This window comes from Cygnus atratus, chromosome 2 (genome assembly GCF_013377495.2).
Source record: "Cygnus atratus isolate AKBS03 ecotype Queensland, Australia chromosome 2, CAtr_DNAZoo_HiC_assembly, whole genome shotgun sequence".
Taxonomy (NCBI): Eukaryota; Metazoa; Chordata; class Aves; order Anseriformes; family Anatidae; genus Cygnus; species Cygnus atratus.
In genome coordinates, this window is record NC_066363.1 from 92087400 (window position 1) to 92112200 (window position 24801).

The window sequence follows — 24801 nt, forward strand, 5'->3', positions numbered from 1 at the left end:
AATATAGCAGATGCAATACACTTCCCATTGCAGTTGGTGGGAGAATTGTGAAATATTTACAGTGTTGGGCCAGAAATGCTTTATGTGTAAGAACAAAGGGAAGGATGTAGTCTCTGTGCTTCTCTGCTGTCATATTTAGGGCTGAAACAGGTGTCTTCAGCAGCCAGTCCCAGGAAGGCTCAATAAAGACATTGGGCTGGGACACACAATCTGCCTGTGAAGTGCATGCCAGGATTGGGTGGAAACCTGCAAACACAGCAGAACTTGCCTTGAAATAGCCCCTAGCAAAGGCTGAGCACAGCCCAGTGCCTACAAGCTGCAGAGTCTGGACCCTTCTCCAGAGGTAGGTTCCCCCAAGAGGGTTTTTGTAAAGGCCTCATTAGGTTTGGCTGTTGTCATTGCTGCCTCCTGGTTATGCGGGAGCTCATTGCTCATGCCCTTGCTCAGGAAAGTGATCACATACCTGTATGCTGGCCTCAGCCTGGAGAGGGTCAAATACAGACCCCCCTGAGAAGGGTGCTCTAATCTTTGGGCTATGGACACCTCTCCTGTTGAAGGCAGGCTGACGAGGATGCAGGGTTCAGGGGGGCAGAGTGAGACTTCACAGGACAGATCTTGATGTCAACAAGTCTGAGTTAGGGAACCTGCCCTGAAGCCTGTTGCAAGCCCCATTTGACATGCTGCAGGCATCAATACCCCTAAAGCCCGGGGCTTCTCTTCCTCGCTAAGTTGCCCAGGGCTGTGCTATCCTCTCATAAGGGTTGCAGCCAACTGTGTGAAATGTGCACCTTACTTCATGCTAGCATGACTGCAGTGGGACTGATGGACCATTTTCCACTCCCATTTTCCAGTCTAGCTTGTAGTTCTGCTGGGAAGAGGGTGTACATGACAACTCAGGCTGAGGAGAGCCTGGAAATGAGATCCCTCACACCCTGAATGCGGGCTGTACATTTGTGTAATACAGGATAGTGCCTCTTCTGGCTGGACTCTAGAAAACAAGCGTGTTTTCCAAGGAGTGCAAGTCTGACTGTGCCTGTTAAGTGCATGCTGAGCAGATCTAAGACTTTGGGGCTTAGGTGTTGTTTCAGGATCACAGGTGTTCCTGAATGTGAGATGAGATTCGTGCTGCTGAGGTGGAGATGTTTGTGGGACTTCACAGAGTAAGAAGTAGTGAGAAATAAGCTTCAGCACCCATTGAATGAAAGTTTCTTGCTGACAGTTTTCATATTCAGATATGTAAATTTGTATGTGGTCCAAATTTCCTCTTGACCAAGAACCCACTTAAAGAAATAAGACTTCTTCTCCTACCCACATATGGTACTAAAATTCTCCTCTTAGAGTCATTTCACGAGTTGCTGTTCTTTTCCAGACTAATGCAGGATGAAATAGCTTGGGTTTTATTTCCGGTTGGGAGTTTGAATTCACTCCTGTGTTAACTTAACCTAGTACTGTTAGCCTGGGTGGAAAAAATAAGTTGCCTTGCCTTCATTATTTTAACCTTCGTATGGCTTATAGATACACTCAATGACAGTTTGCAGCTGTGTTCAATACAGTTTGATTATGCTCTGTTGAAGGCGTTGTAATTTACATTCTCCATATCGCTGGACAATATTACTGCGCTCCTTCTTATTCATTGTCTCACTGAAAATACTGGGGCCATTTTCTTTTAATACTCTGCAACAATAACAACAGAAACTTCTGAGAAGATCTTCACAGAATTGTAGCAGAAATAAAAGAATAAAAGATAGTTTTCTTGGGAAATGTTCATGGGGAAAAGGACATCTATTTTGTCTTTTTGCAGTTCGTCTCTGTCTTTTGGGCAAGGTTTTCATTACCCTAGTGTTCTAGTGTTTTTCAGCCATTGCTCCTTTTTTTTTTTTTTTTCCTTCTTTCTTGCCACAGTGTTTTAAGATATGTAACCAGCAAGAACATGGTGTTCTGGAAAGTTATAAAAAGTCGTAACTCCAGTACTGCCTTTCTTAATATTATTGTTTGGGGATGATATTGCTGCATTTAGAGCAATGTGTGTTTGTTTTAGGGAGGGAACTTGTTCACAATGAAGTTTTATGTTTTTCTTCCTTGAGTGATAATAGCTAGTTTAAAATCTAGCAGTCCAAATAAGAAGTTCCTGTTACTCTACTCCATCTCCAGATCTTTAATTGGCAGCCTGGTATTTTCCCTGCCATTGCAGTCCTCATTTGGATCAGAGGTCCCTCAAAAATTCCTAAGAGCTCTCCTCAGATCTGACTAACCTAAGTAATGGTTGGTCATTACCACTCCTTCAGAAAAATAATTAAACGTGAAACTAATCCAGGTCTACAGCACTATTATGTTGTACCCTTTTATTCATCTCTCGTGTGTTGAAATTATCTGAGTGTAACTCATATTTCTTTGCCATGGGTACAAATAAAAAAAAGTGCAGCATCATCTGCCCTTTAGGATGGCTTAGCTGTGTTCCCCTGCACTGGGAACTGCAGGTGTAGGTCACCTCACAGTGAGATGCGCGGTCCTAGTGATTTCAGTGGGCTTCCTTGTGTGAGCCAGAGTTTAAAGAGTGCAGCACTTGTCTTCCCCATAAGAAGCTTCCAAAAGAGCACTGCAATGTCCTTCCACCTGTAATATTTAGCCATATATGCTTAGGAGCAAATAATTTGTAATTGGGAACTGTCACATACACATTTATTTTGACAACACTCAGGTTTTGTTTTGTTTGTTTGCTTGTTTTTCATTTATCAAATGTCTCCTTTTCACAGAAGACTGAATAGCTTTTACTTTTTCTGAGCCATAGAAACCTAGTGTGCTAATTCATTTGAACTTGATGATTACTGCCCTTTGGTGTTTATGATCAAAAGTGCTAGCAAAACCCTCGGGGCAAACTCTTTGCTGGGATGAAATGACACAGGTTATTTGAAGTCAGCTTGCTGAACCATTCCAATATACAGCAGAGAGGAAACTGGCCCCTCGTCCACATGCTGATAGACCGTAGTGGATTTTTTACCTACATTACAGGCATATGAAAGAGTACATGTTTGTAGGCAGAGTATTATTTTCTTTCATATGCCTGACTCAGTATTGGTTGGACTGTCTAGATGCTACAGTGTTACATATAGCATATTTAAATTTAAGAGAGCGAATAGACATTTTCATGGACTTGGAAACCACATGCAAAGTTTGAGACCTGTTGATACAAAAATTAAATCCCTGGGAATGCAAGTTCAAAACAGAAACTTTGCTGCCCAGTGTGGAGTCCTGATGAGATAGTCTTTATATATATATATATATATATATATATATCTCATAGTACATCTTTTTGCCTTTTCAGCGTGCAGCTCTTATGCAATGTTACACCTATTTCTTTAGAAAGCATGGGCTAAAACTGTTTTCTGTTTTCACAAGAAAGAATATCCACAAGGGAAATTGTCCTTGCTTTCTAAAATGCATATATATTCCGTTTTGCATTGCTGAATAGTGGGGGCAAGTGGCTAGAAAATAAGAATTGGTTTGAAGAGAAGGATATGCAGAGAATATTTAGTGCTGTGGATTTTTATTGCCTACTTGCTTCCAGGCTTAACTTTTCCATCATAAGAACCTCAAGCCAAGAGAGGCCTGAGAATCTGCATGAAGAAATTTTTTTCTGAGACATGATTACCACTTTTTTGATTACTGGGTTCTTTAGGAACTTTGATAGGAGTCTTGTAAAGCTTCTGGCTGAGGCAGTGAATCTGCAGTTTGACTTGGAAAGCAGAGCCATGCAGGGAGCTGGGCCGCTGCCCAAAGCCTCTGACAAGGCATCAGGCAGACCCGATCCCAGGACGCAGTGCCCACAGCTGGTTTCTGACATTTCAGACAAGGCAACATTGCTCAAAATAGAGAGACACTGAAGCTGTTCCTTTAATTCCTTCCTGTTCTGCTGTGCTGAATCCAGACAATGTAATTCACCTGCTCCCATTTGCTACAAATACAGTGCCATTCCCCAGAGCTGTTGGAGTCATGCTGTCCTGGGATTAGTGGCAGGGATCTCACCCTCTGGTAGCACTGTAATGCACCAGGATGAAGGTTTGCACAGAATGGTATGCACTCAGAGAGAGAAATAAATGGTGTAATGATTGTGTGGTATGCCCTGATCTTCACTTTCCAGATTTTCAATAAAAACCCTATAAAAAAATATTATAACTTGTCGAAAAGTATCGAAAAGACTTTTAAAATTTTATTGGGACAACCAGGACTTAGAGTATTCAGGAAAGCAGCGCAAGTGTTCTGGAACTTCATAACCAGACTACGTGATGTAAAAGAAAGGCAACATTTTTCTTTCTAACCTCCTAATCCATACAAGAAAAAACGACTGAGAGAAAGACTCAATTTCTTATTTCCCACAAACCAGGAGCAGCTACCTCTCCTTTCTTACCTCCTACTGAATCTACTTTGATGAAATAATTGCATTCAGTCTTGCTGAAATATTAGCAAGAAATAATTAATATTTGCACTCGAAGCAATGTGGGTTTGAGTATCATGGTTAATAGTGTGTTAAGGTGGAAATGTTATTTTATTCACTGTTTCTGGCAGCCCAAACTTGTACACAGAGCTGAAATTTATTATGTTGCTTTTCCACTTGTAGGCAATAAAAATGCTTACAAATAAAAATATTTTACAAGCCAAATAGTGAACTTGGGGTACCATTATTTAGCAGCTTTTAAAGATTGGCAGCAAGGTAGAAATTGCACTGTGGTTTAATAGAGTTTTACAGGCTAGCCTAGTACATAATCATGTTTGTTGATGGATACAAAGTAAGATTGAAAAGTATGGCAGCTGTTTCTGTGAGGCTTATTCCTTTTTTCCCCCCTGGATATACTGTACGGGATAGTGGGAGGAGGGAGAAAGAAGGTGGAGTGAATGGAAATCCCTGGGGATTTTTTGAGGCTGAATGGAAGGAGAACATTTCTGGTGGGTTTGCTAGGGGAAAGACTGGCTTCCTCACTTCAGTGATTGCCTCTGGCTTGTGTGTTTAAGAGGCAGTAAAACTTCATAGATGGGTAAGAAAGAGGCTTTGCAGTGATAAAGAATGAAGGTTAATGAAAAAAAGGGGTATCCTAAGTAAATGACGAAAGCCCGTAAAAAGGCCAGAGTGACTGGAGCAAGTGAACAAAATAAACGAGGGAGAAAGTGAAGTGGTGTGATAGGTTTGGGAATATTTTTGTCCCCATAATCTTTGGGATTTATTCCCTCTTTCATCCTTATGCTTGTAAATACACCTCCTGCCAACCTGGACTTGAACATATTTTATACCACTCACTTCTTTCATTTTCTTCTTCATACTCACAAAAATATTTTGAGGGAAAAAACAAACAAACAAACCCTCTAAATTACAACCCAAGGTATTTTAAATGTGTTTCTGTTAAAATCAAGAGATCCTTAAGTAAGAATATTGAATATTAAATCCATATCCATACAGCTCTCTAGCATTTTGGCTTTCTTTTTTCCTCAGGCAACTCTGGACTAGCCTGGGAGATTTTACTGACTTCAAATGCATTAAATATATTGATTTGCAGAGAGCTTTGGCGTCAGACTGTCTGTAGCCTGTGTCATGCTGTTGGAAAGGAAATGCTTTTGCCTCTGTCTACAGAAGAAACAAAATGAAAAACATTATCAGGGTTTCAAATCACTGTGGAAGCTGGAGGAGCCTAGGGAATTGGCTAATAGCAGCTGTATTGCAATTAGCAGGGGAGAACTTGGTTAACAGCAGCAATGATTTCTTTTTGCATCCGAGAACACCTTAAATAACATTTTTTGGAAAAATCATTCATCCAGAAAACAACTGCGTAGTCATTATGTACCTTCTCACTGTGGTCAGCAATGTTTTGGGGGGATGCTTTACTTGTCCTTTCCCTTTTAAGGGATTATGTTTTTTCTTCATAATGGGGTTCCCTTGGTGACAGTATTGTCTTCAGTGAGTTCTGGACTAGATTCAAGCTGCAAAGGGGAATTATAAAAAGTCACTCAATTTTTTTTCCTCCTACTTTTTTTTTTTTTTTTACTCCTTTGGTAAATTTCTTGGGTTCACTGATTTGCCCGATGAGTCTTTTAGTGCTTAATCATATGAAAGGTGAAAGGTTAGTTGTGCAAATACTGTTCCCCTTGCACTAGCAACTCATGCAAATTGTCCTTCAACATCTTCTTGCAAGAGCACTGAATTCAGGCTCCATCTGCAACAAGGACCAAATGGTTGCATTTTTTCCACTCAAGAGTTTAACTGGAATAAATAAATAAATAAATAAATAAATAAGTTGCTCTGGTGATTGAAAGCAATCTGGGTTCACCAAAGAACAAAAGCTGAAAGTGAGAGGATGTGACAGCTCTCCTGAATCACCTTCTACTCCTTTAAATAATATTTTTTCCCCCACTAAATTGCCTAAATTATATTTTTTTTCTCCTTTAATCAAGCCCAAACACCTTTTGAAGCACCATGGAATTAACACATCCCCCTCACCATAACACCACACACTACACAATACTCTCCCTTACCCCATCAGCTCCAACCCACATTTCTTTGGACTTATCACACTCCTCTTTCTTCTTGGCCAGAAGATCTCTTCTTGCACATGCATCTCTGTAAAATACAGGCTTTATCCAGCCCCACATGCAACACGTCCCTGCCTCTTCCCTCCTGAATGCAGTGTAAAGCAGTGCAACAAACAGAGACAAAGGAAGTGGCAATGGCACGGCACTCCTCTTTGGAGCTAGCCCTATAGTATTTGAGAGCTAGTTGTGCTTCAAGGTCCTGCCTGCTGTTCAGCAAGGGGTATTTGTCTGAGTTTTGGTGTGTGTGTTTTTAATGGACCTATATGAGTGTTCATTCTTTTTTTTTTTCTATATAACTTTTCTGTATTTCCACTCTTATGGTAGTTCACACCTCAGTGCAGACACTGCAGCTGTTTCATGTGCTTTTTATTTTACTTAGGTAACATATGCTCTCAGCAAGTTCATACAAGCTTCCTTAGAAAATTTCTTTGGGGATCCATATTTCTGAGTATCAGTGCCACCTCCACAGCTGCTTCTCCATTGCTTTCTTAATTCTGATACTTGTCTCTCCTCCCAAAGAGGAGGAGAGCCTTCCTGCAAGGCCCAGGTGAAAGCTGCCTTCTCATTACAGCCAGTTCCTTCCTGGTTCCTAACAGCCAGCACCAGAGGTCATTTTCCTATAGAGCTCTGCTAGAGTGAGGAAAGCAAGCTCTTCTGGTGAGATTAAACTGCCTTATAAATAATAATAGAGTGCATTTTCTACCTTGTAACTAGTTATTTTAATGATATCAAATGTATACCTATATATTTGATTCTCTAAAGGAAGAGTTTCACCAGAGTGACTTATTTGTGTTATCCTTTGTCTTTGAAATGCAATATCATGTAGTGCCTAAATAGGGGTGTTGCTGGGGTGACCTGAAATTCTTTTCAGCTGTACAGTTGTTTTGGTATCCTCTCTGTGGTAAAGAAAGAAGAGAGATTAGAAGCTGGTTTTTTTTTTTTTTTTTTTTTTTTCCAGTATCGTGGTAGAGGTGAGTTACTAGAAGAAAATAATAGGGTTGCTTAGTCTCTCTGGTGATAGTACTGGCTTAAAGTTAGATAAAGACAAAGCAGGTTGAGGTGTGGGTGAGGTGGGGGAAAGTAGTGGTGAGATCTGAAGTTGTATCTTAAATTATGTGAGCACCAGTGCTATTTGTTCTTTGAGTAGTGTGACCTCTGCTATTTAGTAGAAACTTAAATTAGGAGTATAGGAATGGAAGAGACCTCCTGAGTCATACTGCCTTCCCTCTTGCCATCACAGCTGCTGTACTGTATAAATCCCTTTCATAAGGCTGTCGTAGTCCATCTTCGGTTTGGCAGGGCTCTTTGCCTAGTTATAGGCTGGTTGTTCCCCAGCTGAGCTTTTGTGATCACTCTTCTAATATTTGTCTAAAACAAATGTAAATCTAGTTTACTCATATTTATTTTACTGCTAGTATGGTCCTTTATCTTAAACAGTTTACCTCTCTGATGCCTGTGAAGCTTTTTCAGGTTTTATTTTGTGATGCTTAACAAACTATGACCTTTTAAATGTGTCTTAAGTTTTGTTTTTCTTTTTCTTCTGTTTTGATAAGTATTCTGTCTACTTTCTCCATTTTCAATCGTTCTTGCTTTAGGATGTGTAAAACTCTAATAACTCACTGTTTCAAATTATTTTTCATCAATTTCTGCAGGATTGATGCTTCCAAATGTAAATATGTTTCCTGATATATCTTGGGCCATCCTACAGAGAGAGAGAAAAAGCTTGTAGGCCTCTTGAGTAAGATTAATCTCTCCTAGCTCTGTATACCTGCATCTGAACTAGTCATATAAGCTGTCTCTATAGTCAGTGGAGAGAAAGAGGAAGGAAAAAGGAATTCCATTCCTTCTGACCTGCAGATTAGCTTCTAATTTATTGTGGTAACTTGTGTTGCTGTCTGTGAGTGCACGACCTTATATATATAATGAGAACAGACTAGAATATAATGGTACCTATTTGTTAGGTCTTAAAGTATTGATATCATATGATGAAGGCAAAAGATAAGTGGAGTGTATTCATGGACTTAATTGTACAAAATGGCCTTATCTTCTATATAACTCTTGAAGAGTAGGTGCGGAGGGCTGATTTTACACTTAATTTTGCAAAACTCATGGATTCTTGAACTCCCTCCAAGACTTGAAGGCAGAAGTTTATTGTTGGCAAACCAGTAGTATATCAGACAAGATGCTCTTTTCAGTTCCTTAAAGAAGATGTCTGACATGGCAATGGGACTTTTTAGCTGCTGCCAAGGAACAGGAAGTTAGAACAAGGACCTTGTATAGTGTACAACTTTTGGGTTAATGGCTTCAGTAGAATAATATTTCCTGCTATTTGACCAACTAGTTAATTTTCCAGTAATATCATTAACCTACAGCAGGTAAAGAATTTTCGAGGTTGATCAGTTCTACAAAGACCTTGAAAGAAGTGCAAAGGTGTTCAAAATGCTTGTAGGAAAACTTTTAATCTTATGTTAAAGTCAAGGATCAGCTTGGACTTGAATAGATTTAATGTTCTCAGTCAATCTCTTTTCTGAAGAGGCTAACAATGTCTATAAAGGTTTGCTGAATGACAGTCAGAATTATTTGTAGTGGACTATTTGGAAATGTTTCACAATTGTCTGCAAGTATTTCAGTAAAAGTACTCAAAGAATGAAAAAACAAAGGAAGTGCCAAAAAGTGGATCCTCCGGAAAATGTGCTAGTAGTCAAGGCCAGTAATGATTGTAAGAGTTGAGCCTACATGTACTAAAAATGTGTACTCCTCTCAACCTCCCAGACTGAGTTCCTCAGTCAGAATAACTGGTCCTTACACCAAAGAATATTAGCCAGGCTGGAACAGGGGACAGTGGAGCCTAGAGAAACACTTTTCCTTTTACTGGAAAAAGGGAAAGCACGTTCATTTGCTTGGAAGTGATGTCTGTTCAGAGCTGCTCAGATGCACAGATTGTTGGGAGAGGTGAGATGGATCAGCTGAGGTGAAGCAGCTAAGACAGTCCAAAATCTTCAGATGAGTTGGTGTGCTATGTGGATCAGGGTGGGGCAGACATTCCATTTCTGTGGTACATGCATCTGAAATGAATGAAGAGATTGTTATTGCTGTGAATTATAAAGAGAACAAAGTTCCACAGAGGGTGTTGAAAGAGATTGTGTATAATGTTTTTTCTTTTTTTTTCCCCACACCATCCCATGTAATTTGAAGTCCTGCTTGTAGGTTTGTCTGCCAAGGCAGAAAATGAAATGCATAGCTTTTGTGTGTTATGGGTTTTGAAATACTGATTTGTTTACTCTCATGGCAGAGTTGCATTTTCTGAAATGATGATAATATTCATCTAGTTTATATCTGCTGATATGATGGCTCTGTTGGAGTGCATCACCTCGATGGTTTATGAATGGACAAAACAAATTTTGTTACTGAGTCGTTCTTACAAGTTCCTCTCTGCTGTTTGACTTGGCACGTATGGACCTCACGGTGAAATTGTGCGTTTGTGGGGGCAGAGCTGACGGATGCTGTCCAGAGTCTGTGTTCCCATTGAGGAGCAGCTGCTAGTGCCTTTTGATGTCACTGTATATAATTTCTGTTCTTTATCCTTGCAGTTGCTACTTTGATTGTAGAACCAAGGAATTACTTCAGGGCAGTGTGACCAATCTAATATTATGTTTCTCCTCAATTTGTAGAACTTATGTAGGAACAACATCTTAATCAACAGTTCTGTGCAGTCTCATGCTGCCATTCTTAATTCATATCACTCCATTTCCTTTTCGCTATCATTCTATAACAAGTTTACTTGAAGACTTTTGTAAATCAACCATGAATGATGAGAGTTTATTTTGTCTTATTTGGCTATGCTTGCTGTCATGGCAGGAAAGCTTTATGGGTTGTTGGAGAGTGATTGTTAATCATGTTTCATTCACTTATAGCTTAACTTTGTGAAGTTCTGCAGTGCTATTATTTTCTTTTACTTATAATTGCAACAGATACTATTCCTATAGTATTGAAACTGTTGAAGTTTCACAGGGTAGTAATGCTGATGTTATCCACTGTTGCAGTGAAGGAATCATCATCTGCCTTTAGGAAAACTACTTTTGGGGTTTGCCTTTGGTGATAGAGGGTTGACCTCTATTCCCTTTCCAGACCTAGAATACTGTGTTTGGAACGTGGTGGCTTTTAAGCACTTGATTCTTGAAGGAGGATGGTATTTATTAGTGAAGTTTGAGGGGTGGATTTTAAAACTGGGTTTAAGGTTCATCCTTCTCATTTTGAGTCCAGCTTTTGACTACTGGTTTGAATGATACTCTTCAACTGTGAAGGTGCAATACTTCCCTTGTTTTATGTAGCCCAAGCCTCATCAGTAACATCTCCTTTGGTGGTATGTTAAAAAGGCCTTCTCTCCCACTTTGTGAACATGGGCAACCAATAATTTAAGTTTCTTCCCATATTGGACTTACCATAAATCCTGCTAATATGTGTAAAATGAACAAACAAAAAATCCACATGGCTCGTATCTGAAAAAGGGAATTGGATACTCTCAAATCTGAAATACAAACTTGAGGATGTATTCATCTAGGTACTGCAGTACTGCTTCATTTCAAACCTGTAGTGTTTTCTAAGCTTAAAATCTTTTCCACAGGTTGTATGTAGTAAGTGTTAGCTCGGAATCATGTGTGCACATATGTGAAAATACAAGCTGGATATTCAGGCTGATAAAGCTGTAGTTGCTTAAAGGTTTATTAAGACATCCTGAGTCCAACCCATGAGCTTCTTTCTTTGATCCTCTAACAGTTTCCTCAAAATGATGTATTCAGCTTCTCTCTTGTGGACTGATTTTTTTTTTTTTTTTTCGGTTCTTGGCTTGCTGGAGAGGTGCTGATCCTTGTCAGGCAGTATTTGGGTCAATACAAAGAACAAGGTAAAAACTAATGAAGCTGGGGAAGAGAAAGGAGGCCAATTCACACAGGTTTTTTTTCCTTTTAAAAAAATAGAGATACTAATTTCTTATTGAAAGAAATGAGGATAAGAAGCAATGGTACCTACATTAGTCATAAAAGGTTTTGACTCTCGAAGTATTTAAATTACGAGTTTAAAAAGATACAATATTTAGAAAACTTTCTTGCAATCAGTAAGATATTCAGATATTTTACATGGGAGCAATATGGATTATTCTATTTCAGCTCGAAGTAACCTTCAGAGGTTTTGAAACTTGTCGTTTTGTGCTCAAAGAAAAACAGTTCTATGGACAGAGCACAATAAGTTAATGTCAAAAGATCTGTTCTTATTCTTTAGTCCAGCTGATCAAATTGAGTTTGGGGCCCATAAAAGCTCTTGGACAAAATATCATACTACTGAAGGATATTTTCTTTTAGGGGAAAAAAAAAAGGCATGTCTGACATAATATTTATTCCAAAATTTCTACACTGAACCCTGTGGTTTTACGACCAACTGCTCTAACTAATTAGACTATGATGAAAAAAATCTAACATGGTAATCAGTTTTTAAATTGTTCTACAAATGTTGACAAGTGGTGTGTTACTCTTTATTTTTCCACATATTTGGCAAAAAGTAAAACTTGAGAAAATACTCTTTTGCTCTTTGATATCTAGGCTGATACTTTACAGATGATTTTGTTGTTTTTTTTTTTTTTTTCCTGGAAAAAATGTAGATGTAGTAAACTGGACATCAGCTGAGCACAGTATGAGTGTCTTGTGAAGGCTCATTATAGTAATTAGTAGTAAGAAAAAAATTGAAACAATGTAATATGTAAATATTTAAGTATAACCCAAGTTTACATTCTTTCTGAAAATACCAGGTGTATCTTGTATCTTATGTTTGACAGATCAACACATGAGTGTTTATAAACTATGACTATGGATTAACTTGAATGCGTTAAATAAAACTTGATAATATGTAGGAAGAATCATGTCCTCAAGATAGATTTGAATTTTGATGTTACAGAGCCTAGCTATGAAAACTTCTATGAAACAAGAACAGTATTTCCATATGGAAAATATATATGCTGCTTGTTTGTTGTAGTCAAGATAATCCCAAGGTTAGAAATATGAATTTGAGGTTTTATTGGAATAAAAATGCAAGTACATTGTAGCATTTTTTGTTAGAATGTGCATACTTGAAGGAGGAAAGATTTAAATGCAATTTATTAGATAAGTGTTTCCATAAGAAGGTGGGCTTTTCAGCAGTGAGTCAAAGGACTACATTCATCTTGCAAGATTCACCCATATGATCCATTCAACTGCCATGCTTTTTTCCATGCCTCAGGCAACACTTTGCTGTGAGATCCCAATAAGTTTTGCAGCAGGGGTGTTTTGACATAAGATGGCAATAACTGAGTTGGGCTAGGGAGAAGGGGGGAAAAAGAAAATGTGTGGGGGGCATTATATACCTTATTATATACTTTTGTATTTTCTTTGCTCTTTTCCTCCCCAGCTCACCACCTCCTCATATTTCCTGCATGGCCCTTCTCTGCTTCCTCTGCGTGGTTTCTACATTAGCTGATACTCGCAAGCTCTTCACATATCAGGTCTTGTAAGATTCCAGTGCAGGAGTTTCTGGTTCATGTAGCCACTCCCTTTTTTCCAGATACGTGGGATTACAGGGATGCGTTCACTGGTTGCTGGGGTTGAAGTCTCTGACACAGCTAGTGTGAGACCCAGAATGGTAGGATTAAGGGAAGGATGGGGGAAAAAATTGGACTGTTCCTTCTTAGCTCTTTCACTTGATAGGGGGACTGGGGTATCCATGTTGTGAGAGCAGAAATACAGGGGAAGCAGAGATCAAAGTGACTTGATCCAGGGCACCAGAATGAATTTAGCATAGTCTCTGCAAGCAGACTAACTCATGTCTCATCTGCTTTGTTTTATCTGATTCTTCAAATTCTAGTTTCCTTGGTTCTGCGTTTTTGGTAACTTCTGTGCAACTCTGTATGGAGTCTTTTGTCTTACTGGACTATATACATTATTGTACTATCCAAAAAAGTTTTTTTTTGCTTTCTTCACATAGAATTAAGCATTTTAAGTGCTATATTTGGTCCTCAATGTGTATATTGAATTGACTTGTGCAATCAGTTGAATTCATTTGCTATTTTAAATAGCTAAAAAGGTTACGTTGTTGGAGCACTGAGAAAAGATAATCTCAATAAATTTCTTTCAAGGTTTTTCATAATTTATTATGCTACGTGTATGAACAAAACATTTTCCAGCCTTCTCCTTCTGTTTCCTATTACCGTGCAAGACTACACTTTTCAGCTGTTCTGTAGTTTTCCACAAAGAATTTGTCCAGTTCTGTGTGACACAGGATATAGTAGTCTGACCATCACCACAGTGCTCATATACAAAAAATATCACTCAGCCTTTAAGACAACAACGACTCGCTTCAAACTTCCAAAGGCCTATACAACATGATATAGATTTCTGAGCAGCAGAAACCATCAGATTGTGCATATGCTGTTATACAGGTGTTTTCTGGAGATTTGCAGCCCACATGTGTCCTTACTTACATCATCAAAAACCATACCTCCATAAACAAAAATTGCAATGCTTTTCTATTCCTTTGGAAGCTCCGTGACTGACACTACAGGAGCCAGTTATCGATTTTTGTCAGTGTTCAAGAAATAGGTATCTGGGGAAAGTCTATATACCAGGTAGGGGGACAGGACCAGGCTTTCATTGTGTTAAATGCAACATGTGATTTTTTTTTTATGTGAAATAGAGCTTTTCTGTCTTGCTTGGTGACTCTAGTGACCTTGAGTTTTTAGTGCATAACTGTGGTGTTGTATGAAAATCCTCTGAGTTGCATGGTTTGGTCCCACATCAGTTTTTAATTTCAAAACCTAATTCTTAGGAATGCTACTTAACCAACAGTGTGCTGAGCCGAAATAGATTGCTTTGCTCAGAGGAAGGAAAGCATTAGTATCTCTGCTGTGATGTAGCACCAAGAGCCACCTTTTGCTACTAAAAACTGGGAGAGTAAAATGATTTCAGCTACAAAGGGTGACTGGAGTTTTGACAATAGGGTTGTCTTTTAGTTTCATATTTGTGTAGCATACATACAGTGGGGTCCTGGCCTGTGAGTTGGACTGCTCAAAGCTGTGGTATATCAACAAAAATAGTTGCAAGTGGAAATTCTCAAAACTAGCTGAAAGCTGGTCACTTTCCTAATGACAAGACTTATTGAAAGTGTTGTTCTGTGTTTCTTAATGACATCCAAGTGATTCTAATCTATCTTAGATCTTAACTATGACGAGTAACTCAGTGCCAGTCAGCAGATCTAAAGCATTGGAAACTGTGTGTAAAATCAGGTCTTCTTTTTGCCTAATCCAAAGAGTTGAAAACTCCAAGATCTTTTCTTGAGCTAGCCTCTGCCAGTTTCCCTCAACTGATTAGCTGCCACCAGTTTCCATTTGTTCTAGCGATAAGGCAATTTCATTTTTATTAAAGTTCTCTTCTGAGTTACAGTGAAGAACTGATAATGCTTTATTTTGAGAAAATATCAGGAGTTAATAGGAAATCTGCCAGGAAGGGGGAATTAATGAATGACAACCCTCAACATTCTTGGTTTTATAATAAATAAGCATGAAAGTTTTTATTTTTGAAGGTGTAAACTGCATTCATGCTGCCACAGTTTTTACGCTTTCAATGAGTAGTTTGGGACCTGAGAGAAAAAGCTGTTAAAATTGACTACAGATATCATAAAAGACCCTGGAATGAGACACAAGGAGAGAGAAAATAAGATCTGTTACACAATTACAGAGATAACAGAACAATTCTTACGAAGTGTTGGGGAGCTGGGCATTTTGGGGAGTGTGGTTTTATTTGATTTTGTTTGTTTTGGTAACAGATGCTATATACTATTCCTTATGGCCCCAGTAGATGGTTCACATCTCTCTTTTTGTTCCCGTTCTGAAGTACCAAGAAAACAATTGCCGTCCTTTCTCACTTCCCTTCTGGCATTATTATAATGTATTTCCCAGGCATCTTCTGAGATGAATGTTACAAGTGTTAGCACATAGCTATTCAATCTCCTGAGGCTGCAAAGTAGCTGTTCCTGGCTGTCTACTTGCAAGTGGTCTTGTAATAAAGCACTTTTTAACTATAAAATTTATCAAAGGTATTTGAAAGTTCTTACATTCTGTGTTTTCCAAGTTCTGCTCCTTGTTAAGCATGGAATGTATGAAATAACATCAATGTCAATTATTGCTCTAGATTCATACATGTGCAACAGAGAATGTAACAGGATCTCTTTTTTTCTCCATGGTTTCACCAAAGAATTCAATTTAATACATCTTTTGCTGTTCAATACTATTTTTTTTAACCTGTCTAGGATGAGATCTAGAATCCAGATGCTGTTTCAATCCTGCTTTGCACTTCATAGTATGAATTACTATTGACTTTGGTCTCAACTTAGAGTTCATTCCACCTTGTACCACTTCAGACTGATCTCTCTGCAAGATCTTATGCACTTGCTTGCAGTGAATCTTCTTCCATATCACGTGCACCCAGTGATTTGTTATTTTTCTTGTTAGTCTGAATAATGTAATGCACATGATATTTCTTGAGCAAAGCCCAAATGTTTTATAAGTTCTGAAGCTTGGCGGAGATAAAAACATTTTAGTAATAGTTTGAAGCTTTTTTTTTTCTCCTATTAATTCTGCTAGAAATGACATGGTTTTAAGACCGTAAGAGGATGAGGAACTTAGTTCTGCCATATCTTCAAACACCCGCATGAAAAAAACCATGGTCCACTAAAAATATGTCTCTGACAGATGTGAAAATGTCTGCTAGCATGTTTAAATTGAGGATCAGAAAACCTCTTTTCTTTCATCCTGCATCTTCAGATCCACAGATGATGTTTTATTACAGTGCTTGTTTCCTAGGGGTAAGCAAAACAGTCATCTCAAAGATATCTCCCAAATTTCTTGCTCTCTTGCTCTCTTCTGCCTTTGCAATCATGATAATCACTGAAATTCTCCAAGGAGAAATTTTATTTTAGTGATAATTTCCTATTCTAGGAGGCATTAAAACAATGTTCACTTACTGCTTTGTTTTTTGAATAATGTCAGTATTAATGAAACCAAACACCTCTATAATACAATCGTGAACCTGAATTTAACTTTTCAAGTCAGTGTTCCCATGGTAGTTGAAAAATTCCATGGGATGTCTTTGCCTTTTTCTGACACATTGCTTAAGGCCAGATGTTGTGCGGAGTGGGATGCCATTGTTCACAAATCAAGTGATTTTATTCATAGCTTACTCTATCTGGGGAATTTGTTGTGCTGTACCAGTACGCAGTCTCCTCCCTCCTCTCCCTGGCAGTAGCTGTATTTGCTCTAGTAAGATGCAGGATGTACCAGAAGAGATCGGAGCCATCTGATCTTTGGTAGTTGGACATGTCATCATATTTTCAAAAATTAGGTGGGCTTAACAGCAATTTTAAGATACAGTATTTAACATAAGCTGCAGGGAAAATAGGTTTCATACTGTGATTTCTGCATATATATCTTTGACTTCTGTATAATAATACCAGTCAGTTACTTCTAGACTAAACTTGGTATAAACTGTCTGCTGAAAGAACAGGAATGTGCTCCTCACACAAACAGAAAAGAAGCAGTCTGGCTTTTACCCCTCTCCTCTTCCTTCTTTGCTCTTCTTGAAGGGCTTAGCCCTGGGTTGACACTATGATACCTGCCCTCAGCTCTGAGCACAATGTTGTGGTTCAGTGAGATTTCAGTTCATGGTAGGGGTACATCCTCCTCTTCTTTCCTTCCCTCTAACAGGTAAGTGGTGTCACATGTTCCATGGCCCCACAATTACAGTCTCACTGATAGAAGCAAATGCTGTGTTTATCTCAAACAGGGGAAAAAAATATCATTTTCTTAAAGCTGCAACATTACAATTTCCAGAAAAATAATTTCAGATAATTTTAGGAAGTATAAAAATGTGTTAGTACAAAATTTTTGACAAATTGCAGGTTGGGTGTTCTAAAATATAGAGCAAACCTACACTAGATTATGATGAAGAAAAATAAATAGTGCTGATACTATAGTATTTTACTGTTGTTAGAAGTAAAATGTTTAGAAATATTTCTGGAAAGGGATATAACAGTCTTGATTCTGATTTTGTGGTGGTGTTGTGGCTCCAGTGATTAAAGACTGAATGTTCACTCTTGTTTATTCCAGAACTGAGCAAAAAATTAATCTCAACATGGTCTGAACTGTGGCATTCAGTTGAGGTGACTGACTTTTAACTGATGCATTCAGTTCAGCTAATGATGTGTCCGCAGAGTTCCCTACTTATTCAATCTATGCCTAATCCCTGAACGAAACCTGTAGGTTTTTCTTATAATATTGCTTAAAGTAATTTCGCAAATTTATGACAATACTAGTTAGACCTCCGCTCACACCGAACCTCATGGACTGGGGACCACTAGAGGTCATCTAGTCAAACCCCCATACTCAAGAAGGCTCAGTGAGAGCAGGTTGCCCAAGATCTGCTGGCAATGCAGTTCAGGATGATGTTATCCTTCATTGCTGTGAGAGTATTTTACCAGCTCCTGGTCAGCTCATGTAGTGGAGGACTTTGGAGTCCTAGTGAAGCACAGCTGCTTTCTGGTCACTTTGTCCCTACCATGTACTTGTGTGGGAGGTTATTCTTCCAGATATAGGACTTCATACCTTCACCCCTTGAGCCTCATGAGATTCCTCTGTATCCATTTCTCCAGCCTGTCCAGCTCCCACTGAATGGCAGCACAACCATGTGGTTTATCAGCCACTTCTACTTTCATATCTTCTTAAAACTTGCTGAGAGTGTAGTCAGTCTCATCATCTAGGTTATTAATAAAAATGTTAAACAGTATTGGCCGCAGTATAAACACCTAGGGTACATCACTAGTGACTTACCTCTAGCTGGACTTTGTTCAAGCCTCTGGGTCCTCTCTGTTCTGTTGTTGTTTTGGTAATGGATGCTATATACTATTCCTTATGGCCCCAGTAGATGGTTCACATTTCTCTTTTTGTTCCCGTTCTGAAGTACCAAGAAAACAATTGCCATCTTTTCTCACTTCCCTTCTGGCATTATAATAATGTATTTCCTGGGTATCTTCTGAGATGAATGTTACAAGTGTTAGCACATAGCTATTCAATCTCCTAAGGCTGCAAAGTAGCTGTTCCTGGCTGTCCATTTGCAAGTGGTCTTGTAATAAAGCACCTTTTAACTATAAAATTTATCAAAGGTATTTGAAAGTTCTTACATTCTGTTTTCCCCATTCTGCTCCTTGTTAAACAGGAAATGTCACAACCCTCTGGGCACAGCAACTTAGCTGTTTTCTAATTTATCTCACTGTTTCCTTATCAAACCCGTGCTTTGTCAGCTTGTCTATGAGGGTGTAATGGGAAGATGGGTGTCAAAAACCTTGCTAAAGTCAAGGTAAACAGTATACACTGCTCTAACCTGAACTACCACGCTGATCACAGTGTAGAAAACGAGGTTGTTTATGAAGTGTAAATTATGCATAAATCCATGCTGTCCACTCCCAGTTATCTTGTTCTTCATGAGCTTTGAAGTAGTTTACAAGAAGAGTTGTTCCATCACCTTCCCAGTGACTGAGGTGCAGCTGACCAGCCTCAGTCCAAGTCCACTCCCAAGTCTGCTGAATCATTCCTCTTGTATACAAAGCACATTTCACACTTTCCTTTGACTTTAAAAAATAATAAAATAATAGCAGCAGTAGTAACTACGAAGTCTTTAAGTGTACTGACTTATATTTTCTAGACTGGACCACTGTTCTCTGGCATGCAGCACAGTAGGCTGATCTAGTTGGTCAGGGAAGCACTTGACCAAAAGTTTTCATGATATTTGGAAGCATTTATGAGAAACAGGCAGATTTTATGTACTGTAAATAGCATTCCTGTCTTCATTATGGCATATCCTTCACATTCCTCCAAGAGGGAAAAATTACAAGCTGTTCTGACACCATCCTGCCCTATCTGTTGTTACTCCTGTGTGTGCCCACCACCCCTGCTGCAGATGTGGTGGTGGAGGCAGTGAGGGCTACTTACTTCCTCCGTGTTTCTGTCTCTTGAGTGTCTCAATCTTGAATGTTTTCTGCAACTGTAATGGACTGGTTGATGTACTTGAATGCAGCTACACTTCACAAGCACCGTGCCTCACTGCAATTCATTTTGAGCCCGTTGTAGCTGTTCCTTATTGAGGAAAGTATGGAATTGTGGTCACCTTCTGTTCAGTTGTGCTTCTTATGCAGTGAGGAAGAGGGGAAAAACTTTTTAAGGCAGCTATTTTGTCAGTGCTGTCAGACAGCTTTATCACAACAGCATGTTGTATTATAAAATTTAAGAGGTCAGTAAACAACTCAGCAGTAATTGGGTAATTTAAACAAAAGCTTCTTCTCATTTGATGATTGGGAGAGGAGAGAGGAGGCAGGAAACAGGAAGCCATTGTTAAGTGTGTGACCAAAGTTACCCCATTTTTAAAGGCTCTTATTTAATAAAGACAGTAACTATTGCATGATGGTGGTAGTCTTCTTTTCAATACTATCTTTGAACTTGTTTTTCAAAACTGCTTGTTGAAACATTGCCACTAATGAGGCCTGTGTCTTCCAGTGAATACAAAAATGTGTGTATGCACTGGGGGATTTTCAAGTCTGAGTTGGTTATGTACCACAGTATGAGGTGTGGTTAATTTGGGGGGATTTTTGTTTTTAATTTGGATTAGAAAGATATATCGTGCAGCTAACAAGGTAACTGATTCAGGTTATTTTTTATTTAAGACCTTTAGGCCCTCTTTCCATGATCAAAAAGTCTTTTAAAATATTCAGTCTGTGATAAACCTTCCATTAACAAACTGCATGAATCTGGAGATGTGACTTAAGTAATTAAAAAAAAAAAACTACCAAAAACATATCAGTTATTAGAAATCTGATAGTTTGCATTACCTGATCAAGATTGGTTTTTATAGGCTACGAGATATTGGATCACACTTACTATCTAGTGTATGAATGGTAAATTAACAAAATACGTGGATTTGAATTCTTTAGCTGTTCACATTTCATGCTTTGTGGTGATGTATTTCTAGAGTTATTTTAACCATCTTCAAGGGAAAAAAATGTCATTTCCAAATTCAGATTATCAGTCTGTTAATTAGATAACACTTCTAAATTAAGTGAAGCTGCATCAACGACAGACATAAATTTTATCACAGCTTATTATATTTGCTTTGGTTATTTAGACGGGAAGTCTTAAAAACATCATGGATTAAATATACCACAATTTTTGGAAACAGATATACAAACTGTTGCTGAAACAGGAAATTCAGTAGTGTTTGGTTCTGAGGATTTTGGTCTGAGTCTTACTTGTTCTTTCACAGACTTATGGTACAAGTTTAGGGTTGCTCACGCTTATATGTGTAGGTGTGCACACCTGAGGGCGTGGGGCAGCATCTGCTCTATCAGGGCTCAAAAGGGAGAGGCAGCACCAGTATAGGAGAGATAAGGTGACTGCCAGTCAGGACAGACACTCCACTGGCACCAAACCCAGCTAGTGACCTTGCAGAGCCCTCCTAATATCCTCCAACCACACCAGGTCTTCATATCCTCCAGCCTGGGAGCTCCATGGGACCCTAAGCACCAGTGATACAGGGAAAGACCTGAGTCATTGCTTTTGAATTGCTTTTTCAGGTCTAGATTTTGAGGCAACTGCCTAGAATGGTTATCACCTCCAGTAACCTGGGGTTTTACACCTAACCAGTATTTAAACCTATGGTGTGTTGAGGTGAAGAGGAAGAAAGGTGTACTCGTTTCTTTTTCAGACACTTGTCTCTGAAGGAAAAGTAGTGGTGGTCCAGAAAGGCAGCATCCTGTAGCAGCACCCCTCAGTTGTCATTTGGAAAGGTTTGTGTTTTCCTAATCCAGACTGTTAGAAGAATGTGTGCTCCCCCTCAAAGATGCTTGGTCAAACATGGTCACAGTGACTGAGACTGTTTTTTATATTCTGTTTATAGCTGCAGTGCAATTTTGAACTGAATCCCCTGGTTGTCCTCACTTATGCTGCTTATTGGTTTGATTCACAAAGTGATTTTGATGTATACAAACCACATTCCTTGAAGGGAGATAGTACAGCGAACTTCTTTCCAAGTGTGATTCAACCTCTCATACGGATAGGGGGCATTGGTGAGCCCTTTGAACAGCTTGGTACCACTTCTTCACTGGGAACACCTGTCGAGGGGACTGGGTGAAATGTAGTTTCAAGTAAAATCCCCCAGCTATAGGTAGCGTAGATAGATGTGATGTCTTCATTACCAATTGCTTCTGTTCCTGTTACACCACTTTCCTTGCTACTGTCAACACAACTAATGAGCACTGCACAGGGGGCCGGGAGGTTTAGCTTGGATGGTGTATGAGCTGGGGCTTTTGTGTGGGGCCTGTGGAGCAATGTGAGCTTACTTCATATAGATAAGCCCTCAGAACTGCATTCAGCTTTTTTCCTATAAAACACTCCAGCTTGAGAGCCACAGAGAAGCAAAGGGGTGCCACGTTGACAATGCTTACCTGTTAATTTCTGTGCACTGATAATGCAATTCACTGCTGTGTGCTTTGGATGCTAATTGCACGAACGTTGGACCCACTTGAACTAACTATCACCGTGAAGCCAGGAGGAGTAATGACAATTATGCCTACCCAATTTCTGAAGGCAGGAAGCTGAAGAGTAAGCAATGGAGGAAGGGTTTTACGGGGAACGGGACTGAAGGGACATGGTACGACTCTGTCTCCTGGCATGAAGCAGTGGTTAAAGCTAATCTCTTTGAAAGGTAAGAACATTTGTAGACCAGGGGGCTGGCTGAGCATACATGAGCTGTGTGTAGGGCAGCTGTGACCTGCTAAGGCACATAGAGGTTCTCACGGGGAAGGTGCTTACCAGGAGAAAAACATGCTTAATGTTCCTTCTTGTTAATTTGAAAGCAGGGTAGGGGGGGCAGTATTAAGAAAAGTAACTCTGCAACTGGTGGTGAACAAACCTATTTAGTGCCTTTTTTCTGAAGGCTTCGTTTTGCCTGTGTACAGGGCAAAGCGCTGGGTGGCTGTAACGTGATCGCTGTGGCCCTGTGCTGTTGGCTGCTGCATCCTGCTCTAACCGCGAGAGGCAGGAAAAGCCTGTGGGAAATTCAATACGGAGAGAATTACAATAGTTGGTCTTTGTGGCTGCAGGGGCATGTGTTGTGCTGTTGTGAGGCTGCACAGAGATAAATAAGGGGACAACCTGCTTAAACTATGCAGCTGCAAGAGCTCTTTTCATGCCGCATCTGACATGGTGCCTTTCTGGGGAACAGCCAAGGTCAGAAACATTACAAAAGCTCCTGAAGTGCAGCATGGCTTTCACATTCACACATCCAGAGCAGCAGGCATGCTGCTTCATGTTGCCTTTCCAGGGGCAGAGCATCCATGCATCGAGGTGATTGTTATAGGGTTGTTTTGGCCAAACAACTCTGTTGAGGTGGATCCAAGTCAAGTGAGTGGTTCAGAATAAGACACATCCTGTTCTTGTACTCAGATGCTGAAAAAGAGCATACGTGCAGGTTTTCTATGATATAAACTGCATTTCAAATGCCTTTGTAATGAGATGTGCGTTTGTGTTTCCAGTGCTATGCATTCTATGCGGCCTCATTTCGTGGAAGGGAATTTCATGTACACCACCACAACCATCTAGTGTTTCAAAAAAAAGTCATAACCGTGGTGACTGACTCAATTGCTTTTCTGTATATTGAATAAAAATATGTAGTTTAAACCTTAAAAGAATCGGATTTTAACTTGAAACTGTTACTGGAATGGAAGAAACAAGGGGATTTTCCATTAGATCTCTCCTCTTCTGCCCAGTTCCGTCTCTCTTCCCATCCCAAACAGAGTGTATGCATTACATCAAAGCAGGTAATTATTGCTGAGAGGCCTGGACCGCTCATTTTCAGCTTATGAATAAAACCCAAGAGGGTGGACAGTGCTACAGAATTGCTTCCGTTCATAGGCAGGCACAATGTTATCATTAGTTTTGTTTGACTTTGTTTTTTTCAGATCCTTTGGGATTTTTCCCCACCTGTCCAACTGCTGTTAAACAGAGGGCTGAACACAGTTTTCGTGATTGCTGCTATGCTTTATCTGACCACTGACAGCATAGGACCTTTTGCCACTTAAGTCCTTTTTCCCCTCTCTTATGTTTTATATTTCTTAATCTGTTTGTACACCTGTGTTGGCCTTTGTAAGCAGAGCCTCCTCTGTTCCAGTATTTCTCATGTATGCTATAAAGGAGCAGGAGAAATTAAGCAAAATTAAAGTCTAGAGCAGTTTTCTCTATCTTTCCAAAATTTTTTTAGATTTCCTCATTCGGTGATGGTTAGGAACGCCTGAGACCCACAGTCTCACCTCAAATACGTGAAATCATTTCACCATTCAGACATCTGGCTATTGGGCCATGGCCCTTTCATTCTCATGGGGGCTGGGGTTCAAGGAGGAAGGACTTACTGGTGCCATACACCAGAGAACAAACTGAGTGCGTGCAGTTAAATATAAGTCTGAAGAGGAGGTGAATCATTCAGTGCAAATGTGACTACATATTTTTTCCCCTATGTGCCGCTTGGTGCACATTCTAGCATGACTGAGTGATTTGGAGCAGTTAATATGGACTGTATTTACACTTCTCTGCCCTGTATCAATATTTTGACTTGATGTTTGTAGCTGTGCTATATAGAGGAGTTTACAGCCACTGTATAAAGATGAATTTTATAGCTAGCTTTCTGCTGTGATGATGGAAGCTCTTGGCATTGGTCATACTAATTACCCGTTAGTTCCCCAGAGTAAGTCTGAAGAACTAAAGGGCATAAATATCACAAGTGGATTCAGTTTTAATTATGCAAAAATGGGTTCTCATTGAATGATATTCTGATACTTGAATAATGGTAGACTAGGGACTGAATAGGAAAATACAGCTTGCTTTGTTGGATTGCAAGTATAACTGGTCCTCTGGGACTGAGATTTCTTTTTCCCCAGCTGCAGTGTAAAAGAGGACGGGTAGAAGTGTGGAAGGTTTAGCACTGAAATAATCATTTGCTGAGGACAGAGTAGGAAGTGAACATAGGAAAAGTACAGTAAAGCCATTAAAGGCTAACCTTTACTCTTTTCTGTGTTGTACAACTTGGCCAGCTAACGTATGGAAATTGCTCA

The 24801-nt window shown here is 39.4% G+C and overlaps 1 protein-coding gene across 21 annotated transcripts in view; it reads left to right on the top strand.

Moving 5' to 3' along the window:
- The window catches only part of LOC118249967 (poly(rC)-binding protein 3-like), a 514794-nt gene that overhangs the window by 107009 nt on the left and 382984 nt on the right, over positions 1-24801 (top strand). The window contains exon 1 of one of the 21 annotated variants that reach the window (XM_050708840.1): positions 22381-22400. The exons of the other annotated variants lie outside the window; for them this stretch is intronic. The gene's annotated coding sequence lies outside the window, so the exon portion shown is untranslated. Of the gene's footprint in view, positions 1-22380; positions 22401-24801 lie in introns of those variants that run through there. 21 annotated transcript variants of the gene reach the window in all.